Source organism: Solanum tuberosum, unplaced genomic scaffold (assembly GCF_000226075.1).
Source record: "Solanum tuberosum cultivar DM 1-3 516 R44 unplaced genomic scaffold, SolTub_3.0 scf00821, whole genome shotgun sequence".
Taxonomy (NCBI): domain Eukaryota; kingdom Viridiplantae; phylum Streptophyta; class Magnoliopsida; order Solanales; family Solanaceae; genus Solanum; species Solanum tuberosum.
In genome coordinates this window covers 21,699-31,287 of record NW_006239777.1, presented here as the reverse complement: position 1 = coordinate 31,287, position 9,589 = coordinate 21,699, and the positions used below count along the sequence as shown (strand labels likewise).

The following is a 9,589-nucleotide window of genomic DNA, read 5'->3' as shown; positions in this document are numbered from 1 at the left end:
TGGCCCAATGCATATTAGTATTTTTCAATCTATACCATAGAAAAAATAGTCATAACCCCTCAACAATGTCCTCAAATTTGAAATTTCATGATAGTAAATATTTTTAAAGACGGGTGACAACCATACTAAAGGCTTAACAAAAAGATTCTCTAAGGATCTTTAGTATTTATCATTTCGATCATTAATTTGATCTTTCATAAATTGATCGATTAGATAGCCATGAGCTCCGTGGATCTCAACTCCATATATCAAATCCAGCTTCAATTGCATTTCTAGCAGCAAGTCGAAATTCGTTAACAATTTGAGGAATTTCATCTGTTGTCAGCCGTCGTGGTGGTGTAAATTGTGCAACATCTATGCCATTGGAACGAATTTGAGGTGTTAATAGTTTGTCTGTGCAGGAGATAGGATCTTGTCCATTGGGCTGAAAATCTATAGAAAGGAAGTTAGCTAAAAAGGGTTGAATTATCAACTAACTATAGTTACTCTTATTTTTTAGAGTAAATCAACCTTCTTTTTCGATTTCAAAAGTTGTAGAAAGGAGTTTTTAAATTTATCAATTAATAGTTGTTGTCTTAGAAAGTCATCCTACTTCGTAGAAATGAGTCGGTTAAGAAGGGTTGATTTATCAATTTATAGTTGTTATCTCAGAAAAGTCTCACCCTAAGTCGTAGAAAGGAGTCAGTTAAGAAAGGTTGATTTATCAACTAGTAGTTATTATTCATTAGAAAGTCACATTTTTTCTCGATTCCAAAATATGTAGAAATGAGTCAGTTAAGAAAGGTTGATTTATAAACTACTAATAATTATCATCTCACAAAGTCAATCTTCTTTTCGATTCCAAAATCTATAGGAAAGGAGTCAGTTAAGAAAGGTTGTTTTATCAACTAAAAATTATCATCTCAAAAAGTCACCCTATTTGTCGATTCCAAAATCTATAGAAAGGAGTCAGTTGAGTGATCATTTGAGCAATTAGCTCTAGCAAAGTTCCACAAAAGATACATTTTTAGTGATACATATATTTCACTCAAAAGCATCAAATATGACTTGATAAAAAATGTCTAAAATAATGAGAGAAAAGTCATTTACCTTTGCTCGAAACTCTACCAACATGCCAAATTTGGGAAAAGAAAATTCCTCCTTTTGCATGAACTTCATTTACAATTGGTTTTCAAGCCTATACTTGCTCCTTTGACCATACATCAGGTACTTCTTTATACCCTATGTCAGTTTCAGAAATTACCGTGGCCTCTCCTATTAGAAGGCCACCTTTTGTACTTCTTTGTGAGTAATAAAGTATAGCATGTGGTTGAGAAACATTGCCATAAGATCTTTGCCTTGATAATGGTGCCAATACAACTCTATGTGATAAATGAAAGTTTCCCATTTTATAAGGGATCATTAGAGGGATATTCATGTTGTTTCTCTTCAACAACTTTATTTTCCATTAATTATTGCATTTGTTAGTGGTGTAAACTTTCTTGTTATAATCAGCTTGTAATGATTATGGATACGTTTATAACTAAGGATAAATTTGGTGAATACTAGACACTGCTAGCTTGAGATTAGGAATGTTGTGTGATGAACTTGAATTGTCACTTATAAAATTTATTTACGTTACTTTTACTAGAGAAGTCACTTCCAATGAGTAGTGAAAAAAAAATTATTTTTCAAATATTTTAACCAATCAAACATGCGTAAATAATAATAATAAAAATATTGAAATCACCTCTGAACTTGACTAATTGTGTTAGATACATCCTTGATCTGTCACGTGACATAACAAGTGGTCTCAAACTTTTTTAAAAGCACGAGACTCTTCATTAAAAATGAGATAAGTATTGAAAATAACTTTTACAAGAATTTAAGGATGTATTTAACTCATATTGCAAGATTAGGAGTGTATTTAAATATAGTTAGTCAAGTTAAAAGATGTTTTTAAATTTGACAATAATTTAAAAATGAAACTAATAATTGATCGCTGAATTTTCAATTATTCTCTCTTTAAAAGATGTGATATGGCATTTTGTGATAATGAATGAGTGATACATTAATGTGAATGTAAAATGCTAGAAATAAATTAGAACAAATAAGTTGATTGGAATCCGATGTCACAAATATTGATTGCTTTGCTATTATTTCTCACAAAATGACAAGAGAGAAGCTGAAAGTGTATATGATCCCCTTTAAATGCTGGCACCTAACGAAAATGTGTTACATGTGCTGTTTTGCTGATACTTTATTCATGTGACGTCTTTAAAGAATAAAATAAATATTTTTACCTTCTCAATCAGTTATTTTCTGGCTAACTTATTATAAAAAGTCTAGAATAAATATTTTGATTGTATTTTTATATTTGACTAAAAGATAATGTTATTCTAATTAAGTTTGTTTTACATATTTGCCAGGAAAAGAACAAATACACGCTTAGAACAAACAATCATTGTATCTAAAAAAGATATAAAGAAAAAATAAAATTTCAAACAAATATTTTACAATTTGATCCGAAGAAGAATAATGCACAGTTGAAATAAATAGTGCACTATAAAAACACACACTAATTTTTTTTTTATAAAAATACATTATTTGAGTTTCATTACTTTGGTTAAATCTTTCTTTTATTTAAAGCTAAAATAAATAGAATTAACTAAGTTATTTAGATTTGGATACCCCAAAAGAGAAATATATAATTGAAACAAATAATCATTTTACTTAAAAAAATAAAAAATTGAGATAATTCTTTTGTAAGACTTTTACCTTAGTAGCTACTCTATTACAAGACTTTTTGCAAAAACTCTATCGCCTACGTTCTTTAACCAACTACCTCTAGTTGATACAGACTCTAAAATAAATACTGTAATACATAAGAACCTAGTGAACACTGCCCCACCGCAATGTGCAAAAATGATATGCTTTACAAATTACAACGGTAATATTTGACTTTATGTGAAAGCATTGGAGAAATCAGATCCGTTCATCTGGTTTGTCAATCATCAAAATCAAAAATTACCACAACTACAACAAGGGTGAGTGAGCCTTGATCTTCCCTGCTTCCAAACCATAATTTGAAATTTCCCCATCAAAATCCACTATTTGAACTCCAAATGTTTAAAGATATATGATTAAAATTCACATTTAATTCGTTAAGAAAGTAAATTATAAGATAGGGGAAGTAAATTAACATTTAAATTTCACAAATGAACCTACATATGTAGAATTTGAAATTTTACAATAGCAAATATCTTCAAAGACAGTTGATAACCATATTTTAACTTGAGGCATAATGAAAAGAAACTGAAAATTATATTTCTTCAATAAAACTTGATAGATTCATTACAATGTAGTTTCTGATCATTAGTTACCAAGGATATCCAATCATGTCATGGTTCCTAGAATTGGATAATCAGTATAGCCAACAACAGGATTTGACGTATAAAATATTTCTCTACTATACTTATTAAGAGGAGCATTTAGCTCAAATCGCTTTGGTAAATCTGGATTAGATATGAATAAACGTCCATACGCGACAAGATCAGCTCGATCTTCAATCACAACCCTGTTTCCATCTTCTCTATCGTAACCACCAGCTACTATAAAAGTACCTTTAAATGCCTTCCTCAAAGGTACAAGGCTTTCATCACATTCAATTGATTTCATCATAGGCTCAACTACGTGGCAATATGCGATGTCATACTTGTTCAACGATTCCACCATGTAAAGTCCCAATGCACTGGGGTTGGTGTCTCTTGATTCATATAAATTTGTAAATGGGGAAATCCTTATACCAACTCGGTCAGATCCTATCTCATTTGCAACTGCTTCAACTATTTCTAGTGCAAATCTACAACGATTCTCTAAAGACCCTCCATATTTATCACTTCGATCATTAACTTGATCTTTCATAAACTAATCGATGAGATAGCCATGAGCACCGTGGATCTCAACCCCATCAAATCCAGCTTCAATTTCATTTCTAGCAGCAAGTCGAAATTCGTTCACAATTTGAGGAATTTCATCTGTTGTCAACCGTCGTGGTGGTGTAAAGTGTTCATCTAGGCCATCATAAGGAATTTGAGGTATTAGTAACTTGTTTGTGCAAGAGACAGGATCCTGTCCATTGGGCTGAAAATCTGCACAATGATTGAATTATGAACTAATGGTTAGTATTGTTTTTGAAAGTTACTCTTCTTCTCGATTTCAAAATCCATACAAGAGAGTCCGTTAACAAAGGTTGATTTATTAATTAATACTCCCTTTGTTCCAATTTATGTGACTTACTTTTCTTTTTAGTCAGTTTAAAAAGAATGACACATTTCTATATTAAGTAACAATTTAACTATAAAATGTCTATTTTACCTTTAATGAAATGATTTACAGTCACACAAATTTCTATCATTCATTTCGGATCACAAGTTTTAAAAGTCTTTCTTTCTTTCTTAAACTTCGTGTCGAGTCAAACTACCTCACATAAATTGGGACAGTGGGAGTAGTTATTATCTCACAAAATCATCTCTTTTTTATCATCAAAATTCATAGAAAGGGATTAGTTAATTGTTATTTCAGAAAGTCACCCTTCTTCTCGATTTCAAAATCAATAGAATGGAGTCAATTGAGTAGGGTTGATTTATCAATTAATATTTATTGTCTCAAAAAATCACCCTTTTTCTCAATTCAAATCTATAGAAAGGAGTCACTCAAATAACAATTATTTTCTGAAATAGTCAGAGTTAGAGTTATACCTTTGTTGGAAACTCTACCAACATGCCAAATTTGACAAAAGAAGATTCCTCCTTTAGCATGAACTGCATCAACAATTGGTTTCCAAGCCTTCACTTGCTCTTTTGTCCATATACCAGGTACATCTTTATACCCTATGCCAGTTTCAGAAATAACTGTGGCCTCTCCTATTAAAAGACCACCTTTTGTACTTCTTTGTGAGTAATAAAGTATAGCATGTGGTTGAGGAATATTACCATAAGATCTTTGCCTTGTTAATGGTGCCAATACAACTCTATGAGATAACTCAAAGTTTCCCATTTTATAAGGGGTCATTAGAGGGATCATGTCTACTTCTTTCTCTACAACAACTTTATTTTCCATTGGTGTAAGCTTTCTTGTTAATAATTATGGATATATTTATAACAAAGGAGAAATTGGTGAATAATGGACACAAGCCAACCAAATGATAACTTGTACCAAGGCGTGTGGTACCCGAGCCAACCGATGATATTTCATATCAGGCGTAGTATTCAAGACAATAATTTTTTAAAAAGCTTGTTTTTCTAAAACATAAATATGTTCTTACATTTTCCACTCTGTGTCTTTATTTGATAGGAAAGATGATAATGTATTTTGTGGTAATGAATGAGTGGTACAATATGTGGATGTAAAATGCTAGAAATAAATTAGAGGAAATAGCTTCATTGGAATCCGATGGCAGTAACTCTAATAATTGGCTTTTCACTACTCCCTCGTTTTTCATATTAGATGAGCATTTTCAATTTTACACGATGATTAGGAAATTAATAATAAATTGATCAATTTATTATTTTATCTTTTATTAATATTAATTAGTCTCTTGAAAAAAAAATCAAATTTTCAAAATTTATTTAAACCTCTAAAGGTCAAATTAATTATAGAGGGGAAATGAGGAAAAATAAATAATTCTATCCTAATTTAGTAAATGATCAGATAATATGAGACAAATATGTTTAGTGAGATACCCATCTAATATAAGACTTTTGGGGTCGTTTGGTGTGATGGATAAGAGGAGTTAATTCCATGATAAATTTCTAAGTACCCTTTATTTCCTTGTTTGGTTGGAAAGTTTGGGATAACTTATCCCAGGATTATGAATTAGTACCGGGATAAGTTATCCCTCATATTGGGTGGTATAGTAATCCCGAGATAACTTATCCCGGGATAAAATAGGTAAATGACAAATATATCCCTTTGAATCATTTTTGTATCTCATTTTTCACATTTATGTATATTTACATTATTTTTAAATATTTACCAATTCTTATTTTTATGATAATTATTCATATTTTTCTATTAAAAAATTACACTATATAAATATAATTTTTATTTGTGAATTTATTTGACTAATTCTTATGTTTATTTTATTTTGATTTCTCATAAATTTTCTTCTCTTTAACAAACTAAAGAGGGAAGATCTATTTTTAAGCTAAATAAGAAAAAAGTTATAGTTTTAGATACACATGGTACTTATCATGGGAATATATAAGCAAAATATTTATGTTAAATAAAATAAAAATTTTATTTTAAAAAATGAATTACTAAAGCTCGCAAAGAAAATATAAAAAAATTAAATAAAGTGAAGGGTAATTTTGTAAACAAACAATTTGTTCTTAAAATTTATCAATATATATTATTTTGAATACAACAAATAGGGGTGTGAAAAAATCGAACCGACCGATAAATCGAACCGAAAAAAGTGTTATAGGTTTATTGCTATCGTATTTTCACTTGAGGCTTAACGAAAAGAAACTTGAAATTATATTTCTTCAATAAAACTTGATATGCTCATTACAATGTTGTTTCCAATCATAGTTACTAAGGATAATAATAAAGATGTTCATCAATACATGATCATATTCTTGGACTTACGTCATAAACTTTTAAAAAAACACTTAACTTAAATGTAGTACTACTATATAGTATTTGTAGAAGCCTTAATAATCCAAATTTAACTAAGGTGAATCAACAGACCATGTTACATTAACAATTGAACCATCTTTGAGGTTGTATGTAGACAAGGCTTGATCACTTTTCATTTCAATTGAATTGTGTTCAAGTGTGTAATACAAATCATCACCAAAATTTGCTTTGACAATTTCAACCAAGTCCTTTACTTTATCTGTCTCTTTCGAACCATATTCCTCTTAATTTCTCTTTGTGTTACACATATATAGTTTTTTCATGTTTGTTATTATTATTTCTATTTTATGAGATTTTGTAAAGTTACATTATTATCTTGTCGTGTCAAACTTATTAGAGAAGTCATATATTTGTTTTATAAGCATATTTTTATTGGTTAAACCGAAAACCGAACCGTTAAGGAACAAAACTGATAAACCGAAAACCGATAAAAAATTATCTTATTGGTTCGTTATTGGTTTAGCGTACTTAAAAACCGATAAACCGAATCGATAATACATAAAACTAAACCGATCCGATCGATGCACACCCCTAACAACAAACCAAACACTCAATAAGAAATAATCCCAGCACAACTTATCCCATCATAAAATCTCAACACAACTTATCCCATCATAAATCTCAACATAACTTATCCCATCATAACGCATATCCAAACCAAACGACCCTTAAGAGTATTATTTTCTCACGAGATGACTAGAGAGGAGCTCAAATATAAGAAGCAGAGTTTATATTTTTCAAGTCTTCTCTTTTGTTGTTTTGCTATGAATAGTAATACTTATCGGTGCATAACTTTATAAATTTTTTAGTGAAATAGATCTAAGTCCCTTGAATTTGACTAGAAGGTCAAGCGATAATACACACGTAATAAAAAAAAGGAAAAAGGGTCAAAATTACCCCCGAACTATATGAAATAGACCATTTATACCCTTCGTTACATTTTGGGATAAAAAATGCCCCTGCTGTTATCCTAAGAGACCACAAATACCCTCAAAAGTTAACACCCCAAACTTTTGTTGACGTGGCAAACCACGTGGGACTAATCCTTCCACCTAAGCATTACCTACTAGGATTCACTACAAAAGAACTAGACCTTTAGCGGCAACAACAGTCGCCATAAAAGCGCAGAAAATCGTCACTAAAAGTTTTTAACATTAAATTCTAATTTTGTGTTTTTTTCTTCATTATTTTTTAAAAACCAAATATGATATCGATTAAGTAGGAGTTTGAAGACACTATATGTTTTCTTTTTATGTCATATGTAAATGTATAAAATGTACAATGATGCATTATATATATATAGTAGGAGATTTGAATCGAGAAGTAATTTTGATTATTTTTCATAATAATATTGGATGTTTTAATATGGATATTGCAAGTTATTTATTTTAGAAAATTAGGTCGCAAAAGAAAATTAATTAACATATTTTTTTTGTTAAAAAAATAGGTTTTACTAGCGAATGGTTGTTGGAGCCTTAGTCGCCACTAAAAATCACTCATAACCTTTAGTGGCAATATTTTGGGATTTTGTGGCGACTTTGTCGCAACTAAAAGTCAAGTTCTTTTGTAGTGAATCTTAGTTGGCAATGCTTCGGTGGAGGGATTAGTCCCATGTGGCTTGCCACGTCACTAAAAAATGGGGGTGTTAACTCTTGAGGGTATTTGTGGTCTCCTGGGATAACTACGGGGGTATTTTTGATCCCAAAATGTAATGGAGGGTATAAGTGGTCTATTTCGCATAGTTCAGGGGCAATTTTGACCCTTTTCCGTAAAAAAAAAGATGCGCGAGTCCGTCTAATACTTGATGTTTACAAGATTATTTTGAACATGTGAAAAGGAGATGTGTAGATGCCCCAGTAAGGAGGTGTGATAGGTTGATTTGAAGACTTGAGGAGAGGTAGACCTAAGAACATGACACAACTTCATCTCACGGAGGATATGACCTTATTGATAGGAGGGTGTGGATTCAATAATTAGAATAGTAGGTTAGTAGGTGTTAGCCAGTGATATTTTTTGGTGTATGACTTCAGAACACTTTTTTGTTTCCAAAACTTTAACAGAACCATCTGTAAGGACCTGAGAACATTTTCTATAGCCTCACTATGATTCAGGCCACTCTTTTTAGTCTTTAGGGAGTTACACGATAGAAATTAAGCGATTTTTTCAATTTTCTATGTTAGACCATTGATTTTTTGGTGATAAGACTTCCAGATATTTTTTTTCCAAAATATTTATAGAACCGTCCCTAAGAACTTGGGAACGATTCTTATAACCTCAACATGATCCACGCCACTACTTTTCAGAATCTAGGAGCCACTCAACAGGAGTTACGTGATTTTCTCAATTTTAAATGTGTGTTAATCCATTGATTTTTTTTTTGTGATTTGACTTCGATCACTTTTTTTCAAAACATTTACAGAACCATCCGTAAGGACCTGGGGAAATTCTTATAGCAATTCAACATGATCCACACCACTTTTTTTAGCATTTAGGGGCCACTCAACAGATATTACACAATTTTCTCAATTTTTCATGTGTGTTAATTCATTGATTTATTTAGTGAAATGGCTTCTGGACACTTTTCTTTTCAAAACATTTACAGAACCATCCATAAGGACCTGAGGAACATATCCTATAGCCTCACCATGATCCACACCATTTTTTAAGCATTTAGGGGCTACTCAACAAGAAGTAGGTGATTTTCTTAGTTTTTCATGTGTATTAGCCCATAAATTTGTTTTGATCAAATGGATTTCAGGCACCTTTTAACTAAAACCTTAATAGAACCATCCGTAAGGACCTGAGAGACAATTCTTATAGCCTCACCATGATCGACACCATTTTTAAACACTTAGGGGTCACTAAACAAGAATTAGGTAATTTTCTCAATTTTTCGTGTGTGTTAGCC

The 9,589-nt window shown here is 31.0% G+C and overlaps 2 pseudogenes; both read right to left on the bottom strand.

Moving 5' to 3' along the window:
• LOC107059143 (12-oxophytodienoate reductase 1-like) lies at nucleotides 1-1,435 on the bottom strand (annotated as a pseudogene).
• A 1,849-nt stretch (nucleotides 1,436-3,284) lies between these two features.
• Nucleotides 3,285-5,406, bottom strand: LOC102580288 (12-oxophytodienoate reductase 1-like; annotated as a pseudogene).
• Between the last annotated feature and the right edge of the window lie 4,183 nt (nucleotides 5,407-9,589).